Source organism: Marmota marmota, unplaced genomic scaffold (assembly GCF_001458135.2).
Source record: "Marmota marmota marmota unplaced genomic scaffold, marMar, whole genome shotgun sequence".
Lineage (NCBI taxonomy): Eukaryota > Metazoa > Chordata > Mammalia > Rodentia > Sciuridae > Marmota > Marmota marmota.
The window spans coordinates 16,431,106-16,450,030 of NW_026000019.1; the positions used below are offsets into that span (position 1 = coordinate 16,431,106).

General features: G+C 35.8%; 1 pseudogene; it reads left to right on the top strand.

Moving 5' to 3' along the window:
- Nucleotides 1–18,062: 18,062 nt before the first annotated feature.
- Nucleotides 18,063–18,610, top strand: LOC107147557 (annotated as a pseudogene).
- Nucleotides 18,611–18,925: the final 315 nt, after the last annotated feature.

Genomic DNA, 18,925 nt, shown 5'->3' on the forward strand with positions numbered 1-18,925 from the left:
CATCACAACCAGCTAGCACTAACATTAAAACGTTGAATAGAAGTTATGAAAACAAACGTTCTTGAGTTGTTTACAGTCTTAAGTGGAAAATATTCTAATGTTTCCCATTAAGTTTGATGCTCACAGGCTTTTTGTAGATGCCCTGTAAATCAGAAGTACAAAAAAAATATGTTTCTATTTCTAGTTGGTTGAGAATTTTGATCATTTTGTATTTCTTCAAATGTTTTTGGTATCATAATTGTATCTTATTCTGAAATCTATTCTTTCTAATATTAGTATGGCAACTCTGGCACTTACTCAATTAGTGTTTGGATATTATATCTTTTCCTATCCTTTTACTTTTAATACATTTATGGCCTTACATTTAATGTATGCTTTTTATAGACAACATAAAGCAAGATTAGGAACTGTGGGTTCTTACTAATTTATTCATTCTGGTAATGTTAGTCCTAAAATTGAAGTGTTTAGAAAGTTTACAGTTAAAATGATCATTGTACGGTTAAGTTTGAATTGACTACCTTGATAGTTGATTGCTTTTGTCCCTTTGACTCTTTCTGTTCTTCTTTTTCTGCCTTTTTTGGAATCAAATTAAATACTATATCTTTTACAACTGGGTTTTCTCTCTGCTACTGGCTAATTAGTTCTACCTTTCTGCTATTTAGTTTTGTGTGTATATGAGTTTGCTAAAGAGCTTGAAATCTATATTTTCACTTATCACAGCTTGAATTTAGATGCTTATATAACACTTACATGAGTATTCTTCCAATCCCTCCTTCTCATTTATTATACTATTATATAGTTTACATCTGCATTTATTGTAAACAGTGTATTTCTAGTTTTGCTTCAAATAGTGAATTATCTTTTGAATTAATCTAAAAATATTTTTAATTTACCCACATATTAACAATTTGTTGAGATCTTTATTTCTTTCTGTATCTCTAAATTTCTCCCTCAAAAACGTCTTTTAATTTTTTTTTATAGTTCAAATCTCCTGGATACAAATTATTTCAGCTTTTGCCTAAAAGCCATTATTTAATCTCCATTTAATACAGAATTTTAGTTGGACAGGATACTTTCTTTTGTTTGAATATTTTTTTTTAAGTTTCAGCACTTTAAAAGGTGGTATTCTACTATCACCTTTTAAATTTTCAGATTTAAATTTTTCTAGACGAGAAAACTGTGGCAACACTTACCCTTGTTTCTGTTCATAACATGCTTTACCTTCTCTGCCTACTTTTTAAGGTTTTTCTCTAAATCACTACTTTTATAAATTTGGTTATGATGTGTTAAAGGGGTTTCTCAATGTTTATACTGCTCAAAGTTCTTGGAATTTCTCAGATATGTAGGCTTATAGTTTTCACCAAATTTGGAAATTTTCAGTCATTATTTTTTAAAATATTTTTCTGTCCTCCATCCTTTTGGAAATATAAATATATATGACTGAATGAAAATGTTTCCAAAGTCACTGAAGCACCATTCATTATTTTTTTAGTTTGTTTTCCAAATATATTCATTTTGGATTGTTTTCATTATTATATTTTCAAATTCAGTTTTTTTTCCTACCTAATCCACTATTAATTCCAAACAGTGATTTTTCATTCCAGGTATTTTATTCTTAAAAATTAAAGTTTTTTATTTATATACTTAATTTTTAGCATTGATATGTTTATAATTTTCTTTCAATAATTATATATATTTATAGTATTTGTTTTAAATATTCTTATTTGCTAATTTCATCATTTCTGTCATCCTAGGGATGCTTATAGTGACTGGTCACTTTTTTACTGGATGTGGTTTATATTTTTCTATCTTCAGATGATTACTAATTTTCAAATGAATATTGAACTTTCTTTTTGAATGCTGGATTTTGTGGTTTTCCTTTAAAGAGTGTTGAGCTTTATTCTGGTACAAATTGCATTGCTTATAGTCAGCTAGGTCTTTTTGAAGGTTGTTTTTAAGCTTTATAAAGTGGGTCCTGAGCAGCCTTTACCCAAAGATATGTTAACCTATTAAGGCATGACCCCTCTGAGGTTACCACCAAATGCCCCAACGTTTTAACAAATTCTCTCCATTCCAACTGCTCAGAACTTGGACACCTTGCAGCCATGTATGAGCTCTGGAAATCTTTCAGCTTATAGCACCTTCCTCATGCTTTGACTGACCACATGGATTTTTGCCCTTTGTGTACACTGCTAAGTATTCAGCAGCAGACCAATGGGAATCCCTGTGAAAGATATGGGCCTATTTTCTTATGACTCCCTCTTTTCCAATAGGGTCCCAATAATTCCAGTTCCTCAGCAACCGCTCTCTTTATCTCTGCAATTGAGCAATTCTGCAATGCTCTGCCTGGGATCCTTACCTTTGAACTAGGAATAGAAAGCACCTTCAGACATAAAGCTGGGAAATCTTAGGCCTACTTCACTTGTTTCTCTACTTTCAGGGGTCACAGCTGCAGGTTGCCTGCTTTCTGCCATTCAAAAAAGTTGCCTCATGTACTTTATCCAATTTTTTAGTTGTTTTTGTTGAGAGGGGAAATCTGCACCCAGTTATTCTGCCATTTGCCCCAATGCATGCTTGTTTGTTTTACAAGCATGAATGTATTTATTTCTTTGATCTGGGGACAAAATAGCCTGGGAAAGTTTAAAAGAATTTATTAAACTGAATGAAAATGTTATAGATGTCAATGAGTATCATGTTATATTATTTTGGTTGGTTTTAAAAAAATTATTTGATTAAATACATTTTGGAAGAGGAATCAGGAAAGAAAAGGTCACTGGAAAACCATCTCACAACAGGAAGAACTATTTTGTTAAATATTTTCACATTCTTTGGCAACTCCTTAGGTTGCTTCCAACATCAAGTAGGATAGGCAAGATCATTCTTGTAACCAATAGTGGTTACTTGAAATAACCAAGTTTTATTCTCACACATGCTATCTATTCATTATGGGTGGATTAAAAGTCAGCCATACCATCTTCATGCTGTTACTCAGCAGAAGTATTTCCCTTCTGAGACTCAGTTTTATGACTGAGGAAAATAGACATGGAAAACCATAACATGACCCTTAGAACTTCTGCCTTGAAAATGACAATCTGCCTATCCTGCATTGGCTAAAGCAACTCACATGGTCACACATTACTTAAATAAACCAAGAATATAAAATCTGTCTACAGGGAGGAGAACCACAGGAAGAGGCCAAAATACATTACGCATGTTTGTACAACTTCTGGTACTCCTATACACAGAATGTCATCTTCTATTTTGGATTAGTTCTTACAAAAGAGCTAGACAGCAATAGGAAGTAAATCAACACATCTAAATGTGGCTTTCATCCAGAAACTGTACTGTCTTGCACTGAGATAACCACCAAGGCCATTACCAAAGATAGCAGGCAGCTACTCCTGCTGATATACGAAGACCTCCAAAACATACTAATTGAATGAAGATAAGATACACGCTAGTGTATATGATGTACTTTCATGAAAGGAAAAAAAAGAATATATTTGTATATCTGCAAATGTGTGCTTGGAAATATTCTAAAAGAATGCATAGGAAAGCAGATACTGCTACCCCAATGCCCTCCTACTATCCCCTGGAGGTCTTTTCTCCTAGCATGGCTACCACTAGCACCTGGAGGTCTTCTCTCTGGGCACCACTATCACTGGTGTTTCTGCCACCAGTCAGTTCTCCAAGTACCCCTTTTGATGACCCACCACCCACTGCTGATCTGCTGCTGCCCCTGCCCAGAGATCCACTGCTAGAATGCCTACAGGTTTGGTTACAGGCAGCCGCCTCCATCTTTGGACACTGGTCAGTACCTGGAGGGCCAGGGGGCCAACATCTGCCAGTCATAAGGGGGCCGTTTGCTACCACTGTCATCTCAGGGCATAACCACCTCTAATTGGGGACACTGGCAGGGAACTGAAGGTCCAGTGTCAGAGTTCCTACAGGATTGGCTGTGCCTGGAGCCTTCCTGTTGGGTGTGCTGGTGACTGCCATTTTGCAGCTTCTTTTCAGGGTGGCTCCTCTATGTAAGTGCATCCTTGGTGGTCTCTCTGCAAATTGGAACAGCACTGAGATCTTGGGACTGCAACATGGCCAAGCCTGAATATCTGAAGCCCAGATCAGTAACTGGGTCTGTGAGGACCAGTCTGGGCTTGGCAATCCCATGAAGAATCAGAGACAGGACTGAGAAAACTTTGAACTCTGAAGCAAACAGTTGTTCAGTTTTCCACTGAGTTTTATTGTTTTCTTTTTAAATATATATTTTTTTATCTTCTCTGACATCTCTACTATTTTGGGGACCAGGTATTTCATGCATCAGTTTGTTGAGAACTGTGGTTAATGGATGGTATTTTGCAGTTTTGATGTGTATTCTTCTATTTTTAATTTTTTAATACATATATTTTTCTTCTTACTTGTCTGTTTTCCTGGACTCTCTCTCTCTTTCTTCTCCCTATAACAATGAGTCTCTTTCAATTCCTCTTCCACCTTACTATGGATTTTTGCTTCTGGCATCTCTCCTGCTCCCTCATAAACATCATGTCCTACATCACTTCTATTTTCTCTTTGTCCAACATTTGAAATTGTAAACCCTTATAACAAATTTGCTGTGTTTAGTGTGGACAGTAATTGAACCCATTGCTTCTGTTTGTTGTGAGAAAACTGTGGAAGTTTTGATAGGATCTAGATGGTTTGGAGCTGTGTTTTGTTTGCATTGGGTGCTGTTGATATTGGTCTCCCTACTTGAAGGCAAGGTGCTGGAATCCTTCAGGGACACCCCAGGTTTGGAGAGTAGAATTTGTGCTGCCTTATGTCCATATTGCTAGATTGGAAAACACATAAACAACATGAAATAACACGGGAATACAGTGCCCCAAACAAACTAAGATGCGCCAATGACAGAATACACTGACAACACGGTAGAACAAATGTCAGAGAAGAAGTTAAGAATGTACATAGTTAAACAGATCTGTGAAGTAAAGGAGTGAAAGAAAAAATAAGGAAGTGAAAAATCACTTCAATAAAGAGTTAAAGATTGTGAAAAAATAAGCATAAATCCTCAAAATGAAGGAATCAATAAACTAAATTATAAATTCAATAGAAAGCATCACCAATAGACTAGATTACTCAGAAGTCAGAACATCAGGCAATGAAGACAAAATATACAATCTTGAAAAAAAGAGTTGACCACAGAGAGAAAATATTAAGAAATCATGAACAGAACATCCAAATTATGGGAAAACATGAAAAGACCAAATTTAAGAGCTACTGGAATAGATGAAGGAACAGAGATACAAACCAAAGGAATACACAATCTTTTAATGATATAATGTGAGAAAATTTCCCAAACCTAAAGAATGAAATAGAAAACAAAATATAAGAGGCTTACAGGACCCCAAATGTACAAAAATTACAGCAGACCCACACCAAGACACATTATAATGAGACTAACACAGAGAATAGAGATAAAATCTTAAATCTGTGAAAGAAAAAAATTAAATTACATATAAGAGGAAATCAATTCAGATCTCACCTGCTTTCTCAACCCAGACCCTCAAAGTTAGGAGACCCTGGGATAATATATTTCAAGCTCTGAAAGAAAATGGATGCTAAACAAGAATTTTATATCAAAATTATAGCAAAATTAAATTTCAGATTTGAAGATAAAATTAAAACCTTCCATGATAAACAAAAGTTAAAAGAATTCATAGCTAGAAAATTCACAACAGAACATTCTCAACTAAATATTCCGTGAGGATGAATTGAGGAAAAAAATGTGAAAACCAGAAAAGAGAAGAACAACACTAAAGGAATAGTCAATCAAAGAAGAAACTAAGTGAAAAAAAATAGAACAAAATAACTGGGAACACAAATCATATCTCAATAATAACCTTGAACATTAATGGCCTAAACTCATCAATCAAAAGACATAGACTGGCAGATTGGATTAAAACACAAAACCCAACAATATACTGTCTCCAAGAAACTCCCCTCACAGGCAAAGACATCCACAGACTGAAAGTGAAAGGATGGGAAAAAACATATGATTCATATGGATAGTATAAACAAGCAGGGGTTTCTATCCTCATATCAGATAAAGTGGACTTCAAGCCAAAGTTAATCATAAGGGACAAAGAAGGACATTTTATACTGCTTAAGGAAATAATCCATCAACAAGACATAACAATCTTTATGTTTATGCCCCAAACAATGGAGCATCTACATACATCAAACAACCCCTTCTTTATTTATGCCCCAAACAATGGAGCATCTACATACATCAAACAAACTCTTCTCAACTTCAAGAATCAAATAGACCACAAAACAATAATATTGGGTTACTTTAAACACCTCTCTCACTATTCGATAGATCTTCCAAATAAAAACCAAACAAAGAAACTCTAGATCTAAATAATACAATCAATAATTTAGAATTAACAGACATATATAGAATATTTCATCCATCAATGAGCAAATATACTTTCTTCTCAGCAGCACATGGATCCTTCTCTAAAATAGACCATATCTTATGCCATAAAGCAACTCTTAGCAAATACAAAAAAATAAAAAATAAAAGAGAATCAATACTCTGAATCCTATCAGATCATAGTGGAATGAAATTAGAAATCAATGATAGAATAAAAATAGAAGTTACTTTCACATATGGAGACTAAGTAATATTGAATGATGAATGGATAACAGAAGAAATCAGAGATGAAATAAAAAAATACTTAGAGATAAATGAGAACACCAATACAACATATCAAAATCTCTGGGACACCATGAAGGCAGTACTAAGAGGAGAAAAGTTCATTTCATTGAGCTCATTCATTAAAAGGATAAAAAGTCAACAATAAATGACCTAACATTACAACTCAAATCCCTAGGGGAAAAAAACAAAAACAAATCAACACCCAAAACAGTAGCAGACAGGAAATAATTAAAATCATAGCTGTAGTCAATGAAATTGAAACAAAAGAAACAATTGAAAAATTGACAAAACAAAAATTGGTTCTCTGAAAAAATAAATAAAATTGTTAACCCTTAGCCATGCTAATGAAGAGAAAAAGAGAAAAAACTCAAATTACTAAAATACATGATGAAAAAGGAAATATCACAATGGACATGACTAAAATACAGAAGATCATTAGAAAATAATTTGAAAATATATGCTCCAATAAAGTAGAAAACCTTAAAGACATTGACAAATTTCTAGAAAATATGACCTACCCAAACTGAATCAAGAGGACAGACACAATATAAACAGATGAATTACAAGTATTGAAATATAAAGCATCAACAAAAGCCTACAAATCAAGAAAACCCTGGATCAGATGGATTCTCAGCCAAAAGAAAGAAATTGAAGAAGACCTTAGAAGATGGAACCATCTCTCATGCTTTTGGATAGGCAGAATTAATATTGCCAAAATGGCCATACAAGAACTTCAAAGAATTAACATCAATACTCCTCAATGAATTGAACAGGAGGGAACCTGTCCAAACTCATTCTATAAGGCTAATATCACCCTGACATTCAAACCAGACAAAGGCACATCAAAGAAAGAAAACTTCAGACCAATATCCCTGATGAACATAGATGCAAAAATTCTCAATAAAATTCTGGCAAATCACATATAAAAACACATTAAAAAGATAGTGCACCACAATCCTGTATGATTCATCCCAGGGATGCAAGGTTGGTTCAACATATGGAAATCAATAAACATAATTCATCACACCAATAGAATTAAAAACAAGAATCATATGATCATCTTGATAGATGCAGAAAAAAATATTTGCTAAAATACAGTACCCTTTCAAAACACTAGAAAAACTACAGATGGTAGGAATATACTCAACATCATAAAAGCTATATATGCTAAACCCAAGGGCAACATCATTCTAAGTGGAGTAAAGTGTAAGTATTCCCTCTAAAAACTGGAACAAGACCACTGCTATTCAACATCATCCTTGAAATCCTAGCCAGAGCAATTAGACAGGAGAAAGAAATTAAAGGGATATGAATAGGAAAAAAAGAACTCAACCTATCACTATTTGTCAATGACATAATTCTATATTTAGAAGAGCCAAAAAATCCTCCAGAAAACTTCTAAAAATCATAAATGAACTCAGCAAAATAGCAAGTTATAAAATCAACACCCATAAATCAAATGAGTTCGTATACAACAGTGATGAATCTACTGAAAGAGAAATTAGGAAAACTACCTCATTCACAATAGCTTAAAGAAAAAAAAAATTAGGAATCAATCTAACAAAAGAAGTAAAAGACCTCTACAATGAAAATTACAGAACACAAAAGAAAGAAATTGAAGAAGACCTTAGAAGATGGAACGATCTCTCATGCTTTTGAATAGGCAGAATTAATATGGTCAAAATGGCCATACTACCATTATATAAATTTAATGCCATTCCAATTAAAATCCCAACTATGTTCTTCATAGAACTAGCAAAAGCAATCATGAAATTCATTTGTAAAAATAAAAAAACAGAATAGCCAAAGCAATCCTTAGCAAGAAGAGTGAAGCAGGAGGCATCACAATATCGGACCTTAAACTATACTATAGAGCCATATTAACAAAAACATCATGGTGTTGGCACCAAAACAGACACATAGACGAACTATACAAAATAGAAGTCACAGAGACAAATCCACATAAATACAGCTATCTCATACTAGACAAAGGCACCAAAAAAAATTCACTGGAGAAAAGATAGCCTATTTAATAAATAGTGCTGAGAAAATTGGAAATACACATATAGCAAAATAAAATTAAACCCCTCTCACCCTGCAGGAAACTTAACTCAAAGTGTATCAAAGACTTAGGCACTAGACCAGATACCCTGTGCCCAATAGAAGAAAAAGTAGGCCCAAATCTTCACCATGTTGGCTTTGGATCTGACTTCCTTAACAAGACTCCTAAAGTGCAAGAAGTAAGATCAAGAATCAATAAATGAAATGGATTCAAAATGAAAAGCTTCTTCTCAGGAAAGGAAATAATGAATAATGTGAAGAGAGAGCCTACAGAATAGGAGAAACTTTTTACCACATGCACCTCATTTAGAGCATTCATCTCCAGCATACATAAAGAACTCAAAAAATTTTACACCAAAAACCAAATAACCCAATCAATAAATGGGTTAAGGAACAGAACAGGCACTTCACACACACACACACACACAAATAAATATAATTGATCAACAAATAAATGAAAAAATGGTCAACATTTTAAGCAATTAAAGGAATGTAAATCAAACTACTCTAAGATTTCATCTCACTCCATTCAAAATTATCAAGAATACAGACAACGATAAATATTGGCAAGAATGTGGGGGGAAAGGGATACTCATACATTGCTAGTGGGAATGAAAATTGGTGTAACCACTATGGATGGTAATATGGAGATTCCTAAGAAAACTTGGAATGGAACCACCATTTGGCACAGCTATCTCACTTCTCGGTTTACGCCCCAAATACTTAAAATTACCGTATTACAGTTATGTAGCTACATCAATGTTTATAGCAGCTCAATTCACAATAGATAAACTATGGAATCAATCTAGGTACCCTTCAACAGATGAATGGATAAAGAAAACGCAGTACATATNAATGTGGTATACACATTAGATGGAATATTATTCATCCTTAAAGAAGAATGAAATTATGGCATTTGCCAGTAAATGGATGCAGCTGGAGAATATCATGCTAAGCGAAACAAGCCAATCCCAAAAAACCAAAAGCCAAATGTTTTCTCTGATAATGTGCTAATTCACAATGGTGGGGGGAGGGGCAGAGAGCTAGGGAAGAATAGAGTTACTTTAGATTACCTAGAGGGGAGTGAAGGGAGAGAAGTGGGATATGGGAGTAGGAAGGATACTAGAATGAATCAGACATCATTATCTTAAAGAACTCAAAAAACTGGTGGGATTCTTACACCATGTGTAAACAAAAGAATGAGAAATTATACTCCATTATATATGATGTATCAAAGTGCTTCTACTGTCATGTATAACTAAAACAAAAAAATTAAAAAATGCTTAGGAAATTGATATTTCTAAAATAATATTCAGGAAAAATATTTTTTTTCTGGAAATTAATGCTGTAATCTGGATTGGGAGACACCCTTTTCAACTACTTAAATTTTTTCAAAGGTGTTCATTATTTTCTTAATGACTTTTAAAAATCCCTGTATTAGCATATGCTGACAGCTTGATATCCGTGGACCAATTTCCCCAAAATGTTCCAGTATATCACAGAGAGTAAGGACAGTGGCACTTACAGAAAGACCACAGTGGAAATCAGAGACTCAATCCACAGTGAACTTGCAGAGCTACTTTAAGAAGTTCTTCCTCATTTCCAGAGATCTCCCTGATGAAAAAGAAAAAACATGAAATTAAACTGTCAAGTAACTTTGTCAGGTGGGCACTTTTTGTCCCACACAGAAATGTTTAACTCATAATACACCCATAACAGAAACCAAGCAGGACTTAATGTTTATTTGTGCTATTCCTTTTCTATCAGGTTTTTCTCTCATGAAAACTGCTATTGATGAACTATTCTATTTCCTAATCTGAAGAGCCATTCTGCAGCATCTGCGTTCTGTGCGAGGGAAAATGGAAACACTTCAGAATGCCAAGAGTCAATCCCATGTCTACATCTTACAGTGAACATAGAACCACTTATCCCAGAATTCCTCCTTCACAGTATTCAAGTCATGACACCTATACTCAAGAATAAAGTCTATCCCACTCTGAAATAATGAAAACATTGACTAAGCAGTTCTCATTTTTTGGTGTGAATCAGAAACTTTCAGAGATACATCTATGGATATGTTTTAAAGTTTTTGAAAGTTCTTGAAATTCTTCTGTTTAGGAAGGAGGCAGAAGAATGGCCATTCAAAAATGCTTACATCCTAATCCCTGTCATCTGTCAATATGTTCTGTGCAAACTACAAAAACAAATTACCTTATATGAAAATTAAGTTTGCAAGTGGAATTGCCATTGCTGTTTAGCTGTACTTAAATAGGAAGACTGTCCTAGATGATCCAAGTCAAGTGGCCCCAGTGTAATCAAAAGGTTCTCAAAAATGGAAATGGGAGGCAGAAGAGGAGTCACTGTCAGACTGATGACCAGCCGCTGCGGGCCTTGAACATGGACATGGCCTTGAACAACAGCCAAGGAATGTCAGCAGCCTCTCAACACTGTAATAGGCAAGGACAATGATGCTTCCTTGAGCCCCTAGAAGGAACATAGCCTCCCAACACTTTGATTTCAGCCCAGGGTAGTACAATGAAACCAATGTAGACTAATGACCTACGGAATTGAAGATGATATATTTTTTGTGTTGTTTTAAATTTGCAGCAATTTGTTTCAACAATAGTATGAAAATAATACAATGTATTTATTCCCTAGTTTTGTGTAAAGCACTGTAGTCTCATACTCAGGATATACACCACTTTTATTAACAAGCTTGGAAGAAAAACATGGGACATGGACTCCAAAGATATCTGATCATATTATATCACTTTGCTTCAAAGCAATTAAATGTTGAAACCCTTCTTGATAATCAAGCCACAAATGAACTTTAGAATCTTTAAGAAGAGGTCGTGTTTCAACTGGATGTGAAACAAGTTGTTTGAAAGAAAAAAAACTTGATCAACCATGCCATGCACAAGTCTTCCATACTGCTTACCTGCCTTTAACTGGAGAGATGACACTGTAGTCTTACCATCTCGCCCATACCTCCTGGAGCATAGCTCAGGGTTGTTATTCACTGTAAGTTTGACCAGATGCAATATATTTCATTCAGAGTAGAGCAGGGCAGGATAAGGATACTATTAAGAAAAATATGCACAAGCTTATTTGGCATAACCCAACAAAATAAATCTTTTCCCCTCAAAAATCTGGTCAATAATTGATTGTACCAATTGTATTAACCACTTCAGGGAAGGAAGTTCTAGATAGAGGAAGTATAACAGAATGGATGAGAATACAACTAGCTCCATCTCCGTGCTCAGAGTTATGTAAAGGTTACTTGTCCCATACCAAATGCCTCATATGGACTCCCCTACACCATTTCAATTTAAAGATGTGTGAATATGAACTTCTCTGGGGGCATCTCCATTTTGTTCCAATGGTCTCAAATGAGCTATCTGACTTCTGGATAAATGTGCTGACAGATAATATATCTTGAGTCAGAGTGTAGGGGGAAAAATGAAAAATAAAACTTGCAAGGCTTTTCTTATTGCTTAGTAGGTCATACCTACATTGTTGAAAAAGCATCAGTCCTGCTGATTTAACAGAGAACAACCCCAGATGCCACTTTTTACACTACTGTAAGTGCATCACTTCTTCCCATGTATATACCACAGGAGGTGGTCTTTTATTAGCAACCGTGAGGCTGAACTACAGTGCATTAATTTTATAAATGAGAAGTTGGCGTCACTATCACAAAAGATTCAGAGAGAGACTGAAGAGTGTGGCATTGCCATGGCGACCTGCTGGGTGGGGAGGGCCTGGGGCACTGGATCACAGGAAACCCATTAGAGAGCTCCCCTCCTGAGACGTCTTGTTGTGTTTTACTCAACCACTTAAGGAATGAGCAGGGCCACAAAGCCAAGGAAGCAATCACTCTTTTCTGACTCTTACAAAGAATGAAATGGAGTCTCCGGGCTCCTCTACAACCATTTGTACTGACATAACCTCAAGAAAGGCTTCCCCATTTCTGACTGGAAAATTACATTAGCCAGAGAGAAAAGGCTTATAAATGTCAAGGGATATAGTAGTTCATTGTTAACTTGTTTGCTCCCATTTTAAGTTCCTGTAGGTTTTTTTGTTTGTTTGTTTCATCAGTTTGGACAGATATAAGAGTATGAATTTTGGAGAAAAAGTAGCCTGAGGGATGGAAATGGGGATGAAGCAAGACAGGGCTACTTCACCTAGAAGAATTCTGCAGTAATAATATATTCTTTATAAAGACCTGTTATTCCTTATTTGTTTGCAATTACCATTCAAAGTCATAGAAATGAATTAGTAAGGGGCATAACTAAAAACTAGACATGTATTTGTTAGAAGTCACTAGCTTTTAAGAGAATAAAATCAGAAAAGACTTTGGGAATTTGCTTTGCTGCTGCTCCTTCTGTGCTTTTAACTTTTGGATTCAGTCCTCTGAATGGGTTTCTATTTATTTCACATATATATTTTTTATGGTTAACATTTATAAATGAGTAGGGTTGACAACAATCAGTTAATGCTAACCAAGCAGTGTTCCAGGTACTAATATATAACAAAGGAAAACCAATTTGCTCAGACTGTTAGCAAAGCAAAGCCATATTAGTCAATATTTTAAATGAGCTGCCTCAGGATGATTTCTCAAGGCCACGTTAAACAGACATGTTAGGCATTAGCCAATTAATATCGCTGACGTCAACAGTAACCATGGTTTGGGTCTATGCTATCACATAGGTTAGGGGAAATTGGTATTGAGTCATTACTTCCAGTAAGATCTGGTTATGTTTGATTTATTGCATGACTACAGAATGTACCTCTAATCTCAGCCAGAAATTTTTTTTAATTCATGATGGTAAAAAGAGATTTGTGATAAAGAGGCCCAAATTACAATTACTATTATAAAATAGTACTAAGCTCATAAATCAGAGATGATAGGTTATACATAGGGTACATAAATTTGGAGGTTTAAGTTTCCTTTGCAAATTGTTGTGGTATTAAAAAGTAATTAGAAATAAAATATATCAGGAAATTGAATTTTTTAGTGATCTAAAGTCACTTTTCCTTTTGTTTAGAAAAAAAATTGTGTTCTTATATTACCCATAAAATCATTGTTTTTCTGATTCTTGAAATATAAAAAACTGGAAATGGAAACATGCATAGAAAAAAATCCAACTTGGGGATGAGCAAAGAAGCATAATACAGAAAGTTATTTTTACTGAGTTAGTGAAGCTTCACAACTTTCTACATACATTTACATATTTCTAAATGTGAAAATTTTCAAAAGTGTCATCTCTCCTTTGACTTGAGTGCATTTATCTACCTAGACACACACACTCATTTATCTTAGGATTCTTGTTTCTAATTAAATTGCAAAGAGCTGTAAATATTTCAAACCTAGAGCACGGTGTTCTCATTTATTATTGAAAGAACATGATAATCTCCAAATACATACATACACACAGAGACCCATCATTGACTCCGACTCAGGGAAATGCTGCAAGTATTTGTTCAGTTACCACGAGCCTGGAGAAGGATGGTGACCTATTCAAACCCAAAAGGTTATTAGTCGCCCAATAAATTAAAAGCATGGGTTGGCCATTTGTCCAGGAAGGCCAGCCTGTGATGAGGCCGACCTTAAGCAAGTTCTCCTCTTCAAATCAGTCTTTCTAGCCTCAGGACCTTTGTGTGATGGGAGAAGTGGTGTAGAGGACAGCCGTTGAAGGGGGCTGCCAACACTGTCTTCCCTCCCTAACCACAAGACAGGTCTGGGCTGGAAATCAAAATCAGGGATCACGGATACACTCCATGGAAGCAGAGTCAGAAGCAAACAGTGCTTTCCTTCTCTTCATTAATATCTATCTAAATGTATGTTTCCTGGCTCCAGGGTAAACTTAAAATCACTTTCCCAAAATGTAATAAACTGTCTTCAAGGTTTTTGTAGGTCTTTGAAAAAGTATGAGGCAGAACCTGAAGATGCAAGAATTGAGGTGATTAATATATACTCTGGGACCATGGCATGACTAGACATGTACCTCAAAATCCCAGCCAAACAAACTGAAACCTTGTTTACTGTTAACTTAGTATATGCTAAATATAAAGATTAAGAAAACATAGTTGAAGTCACTTTAGTATACAATTATTTCCCCAAAATATGTTGCCCTGAACTAATTGCTGTGGTTGTAGAAATTGTAGGAAATGAATGGCCTACCCCATTGAGGGATGAGTTGCTCTTTTAACCAGATAGCCATTGTTCACATAGTCATGTCACCTGAGAAGCTCCCAATATGTTACCTAGAATTTGTTGCTTGGGTGCCAGCTGGAGAAAGACAATTTGCATTAGCATAAGAAAATTTTTATCAAGAAAATGAAAATAAGTGAGGGAGGAAAGAAGGAGAGAATGAAAAAGGGGGAGAAAGAATAGGGAGAAAGAGGGAAAAGAAAGAAAGGGAATACACTGACTTAAATAACCAAAATGTAGAAAGAATAGCCCAAGGTATGACTGGTACCAGAGACTTTCATGATGCTACTGGGTATTTGTCCTTGAAACTCTTCTCTCCACTTCTCTCTGTGTGGTAGTTTTTTCTGACCAGCATTTCTAACAAGCTGGGAGGCTGATCTGTAGCTTCAGATTTATATCCTCACAGTCTTAGAAAACCATATTGCAAGCTCCAGCTACAAAAGTCCTCAGAAAAACTCTGTTGTGGCTTGTGGCAATAGCATTCTGATCAAGGAGAGAGGGTCTCATAGCAGTTAGCAGTTCCCAGAGTAGGCCTGACCAGGAATAGGTCCCAGAGAAGAGGAGAGAACTATGTCCAGAAGAAAGAAGATGTTATTGCAAACAAAATAGGCAATGTCTACCCTACTTCTTGCACACACAACTTACAGATTCCAAAGACACCTTTAACTTTGAAAAGGATAATAATAGTTCTATTTCTCCATCACTGTGTTCGATTCTGGGTACCTTGTTTCAAAAGGTGCCCACAGAGAGTCCAGAGAAGGGATGGTGCTGGAAGGAACTAAAGCTTTGTACCTAGAAAAAGAGAACTGAAAACAGAGTAGATTTTAAAAAGTATTTCATGTAGAAGATAAAGCAATTTGCTCCAGGCTGCCTAATTTCAGGGGTCACTAATGTAATACATGCCTCTAGGACTCAGAAAGGTAACATAAGGGAGTGAAGCTAACTAGATGCTAGAAAAACAACACTGTGTGCATGATAATAAATAATAAGTAACACTCAGCCTCAAGATGTGGATACCCCTAGGGAGTGGAGGGCTGTGGAGAACAGAACTTATGGTCCATCTAAAGAAGGCAGCACCCACACACTTCCAGCTAAGCCCTGCCCTATAGGAATGTGGGTGCAGCATTGCAAGGTCCTTCTTTTTCAACAAGAGCCAGAAACCCTTTTTTATGTGAAATCATTCAATTTCTTCAATAATGATTCATTATTTTTTAAAATGAGCCTAAACAAAACACAGTTTTGAAAGAGATACCCATGAAACCTCAGTCTGAAATCTCTCTAGAAAGTAAAACTAGATCTAGGGACTCAAAGTTCTTGAGAGACAGGTTTTTAGTATAATCTATACATATTTTAGTAACTAGAACTATTTAATCATTATATAGTAGACACTGTGAGACAAAAGGTGCATCAACTTGGGAAGGATGTAAATAGAAGCTGATGACCATCATTATGGAATAACAGATAAATCCTGCATTAGGTGAAGAAGCCCAAGATGAGTCTTATAATAGATTGACTCTGAAATTATTAAAACAAGCTCAGAAAATGTTCTCCAAAAGGGATTCTACAGAAGTAGAGGCAAATATACAAGAAAATGGGTGGAACTGAGAGAATACTATGTTAAGTGAAATAAAACAAGACTCAGAAAGTGAAGGGTCCTCTATTATACATGTGTGGAAGCTAGGTAGAAAAGGGAGGAAAAGGAGGGGCAGATCTCATAAAAATAGAAGGGAGACCAGTAGAGTAGAGGAAAGGGACCAGAGGAGGAGGGAAAGGGTGGAGGAAGGGAAAGGATTGAGGAATGAAATTGACCAGATTATGTTATGTTCATGTACACATGTGTAACAATGAAGCCCACTTTTGTGTACAATTATAATGCATCAATTCAAAAAACTTTAAAAAAGAAAAACTAAACAAAAAAGTAGAGAAAATATATAAGAACTATATAATTTAATTGGAATTTGGACATATTTTTAAGGGACAATGAAGCAGCACATTGTCTCTTCTATGTTATTTCTGATGTGATGTGTTGCATGTCCTGCCAATGGGATAGAAGTTTAAGAAACACAAGCCCAGGGCTGGGGATGTGGCTCAAGCGGTAGCGCGCTCGCCCGGCATGCGTGCGGCCCGGGTTTGATCCTCAGCACCACATACAGACGAAGATGTTGTGTCCGCCAAATATTAAAAAATAAATATTAAAAAAATTCTCTCCCTCTTTCTCACTCTTTCTCACTCTCTCTCACTCTTTCTTTTAAAAAAAGAAAAAAGAAAGAAACACAAGCCCAAATAAAACAGACTCAGAAAGTGAAGGGTCCTATGTTTTACATATGTCTCATATGTGGAAGTTTTTTAAGCTTCTGGCCCTATTCTGTGTTTTAGGATGTTTGGAATGAAGGGAGTAGGATTTGGGGGTTAAGTACCCTGGATTCTTGTTCTTGCTCTGTCATTCATGAGTCATGTCATCATAGACAAATCATATTCCTCACTCGACCAAAGACTTGAAATTTACCATCTTCTCAAATTCAGGATTGCTAAAATAATACCCCCACTGTCCTTCTCTCATGCTTCCTTTCTTGTTTCCTTGCATCATGGGAAGCAGTAAAAGTTGATGTCTCCCTAGAATCTACTGCCTCTCACTTGCCTGATGCCATGAGCAATGTCTGCAAGATAAGAGCACGCTGAGCTACAGAGAAAGATGGGATCAGATTGCAGGAGGACAAAGTAAGGGATTCCTACTTAAGTCAGACAATGAGGGGTCCCGAATTAGAAGCAGGTTTACTGCTGAGCCACCAGCCTCCTGAAGGTGCACCCTGGGTAACACAAAAACCAAGCCAGAGCTGGAAATTCCTCTACAGAGACTGAATTAGTTCTTAGACAAAGATTATGTTCTTTCCACTCTTGCCAGTAAGATTTGGAGCAAGATGGTTCCACCTTCTGGTTGCAGCTTTGCCTCTTGAACCTCCATATAGAGTGAATATTTATATATAAAGTTATATGTATTTGTAGATATGCTCCTATAAAGGAGAAAATGGCTACCACCCAAATTCAAAAGCAGCTATGAGAGTCAGAGTGGAGCAAGAAAGCTACAAAAGTGGTTGTATAGTCAGGTCTTGGAAACCGGTAGTGCTTACAGCACTACTGACCAACTGACTGAAGAGCAGACTGCAGAATTCAAAGAAACTTTTTCACTATTTGACAAGGATGGTGATAGAACTATAACAACAAAGGAATTAGGAACTGTAATGAGGTCTCTTAGGCAGAATCCCACAGAAGCAGAGTTACAGGACATGATTAATGAAGTGATGCTGATGGTAATGGCATAACTTACTTCCCTGAATTTCTGACAATGATGGCAAGAAAAATGAAAGACAAACAGTGAAGAAGAAATTAGAGAAGCACTCTATGTGTTTGATAAGGAGGGCAATGGCTGTATTAGTGCAGCAGAGCTTCGCAGCGCAAAGACAAAACTTGGAGAGAAGTTAACAGATGAAGATGTTGATGAACTGATCAGGGAAGCAGGTGTTGATGGTGATGGTCAAGTAAACTATGAAGAGTTTATACAAATGATGACAGCACAGTGAAGACATTGGGCAGGATGTGTTAAATTTCTTGTACAAAATTGTTTATTTGCCTTTTCTTTGTCTGTAATTTATCTATAAAAGGTTTCCCCTACTGTCAAAAAAAAATGCCCTTATAGTAATTAGGATTTCATTCCTCCTTTTTTTCTTCCCTTATCTTACTGTCATTGTCCTGAAACCTTATTTTAGAAAAATTGATTAAGTAACATGTTGCATGTGGCTTACTCTGAATATATCTAAGCCCTTCTGTACATCCAAACTTTAGATGGAGTTGGTCAAATGAGGGAACATGTGGGTTACGTCTTTTTAAAAAATAGGTTTTTTTAGGAATTGCCAGCATGTTGCATTGACTGAGGACAG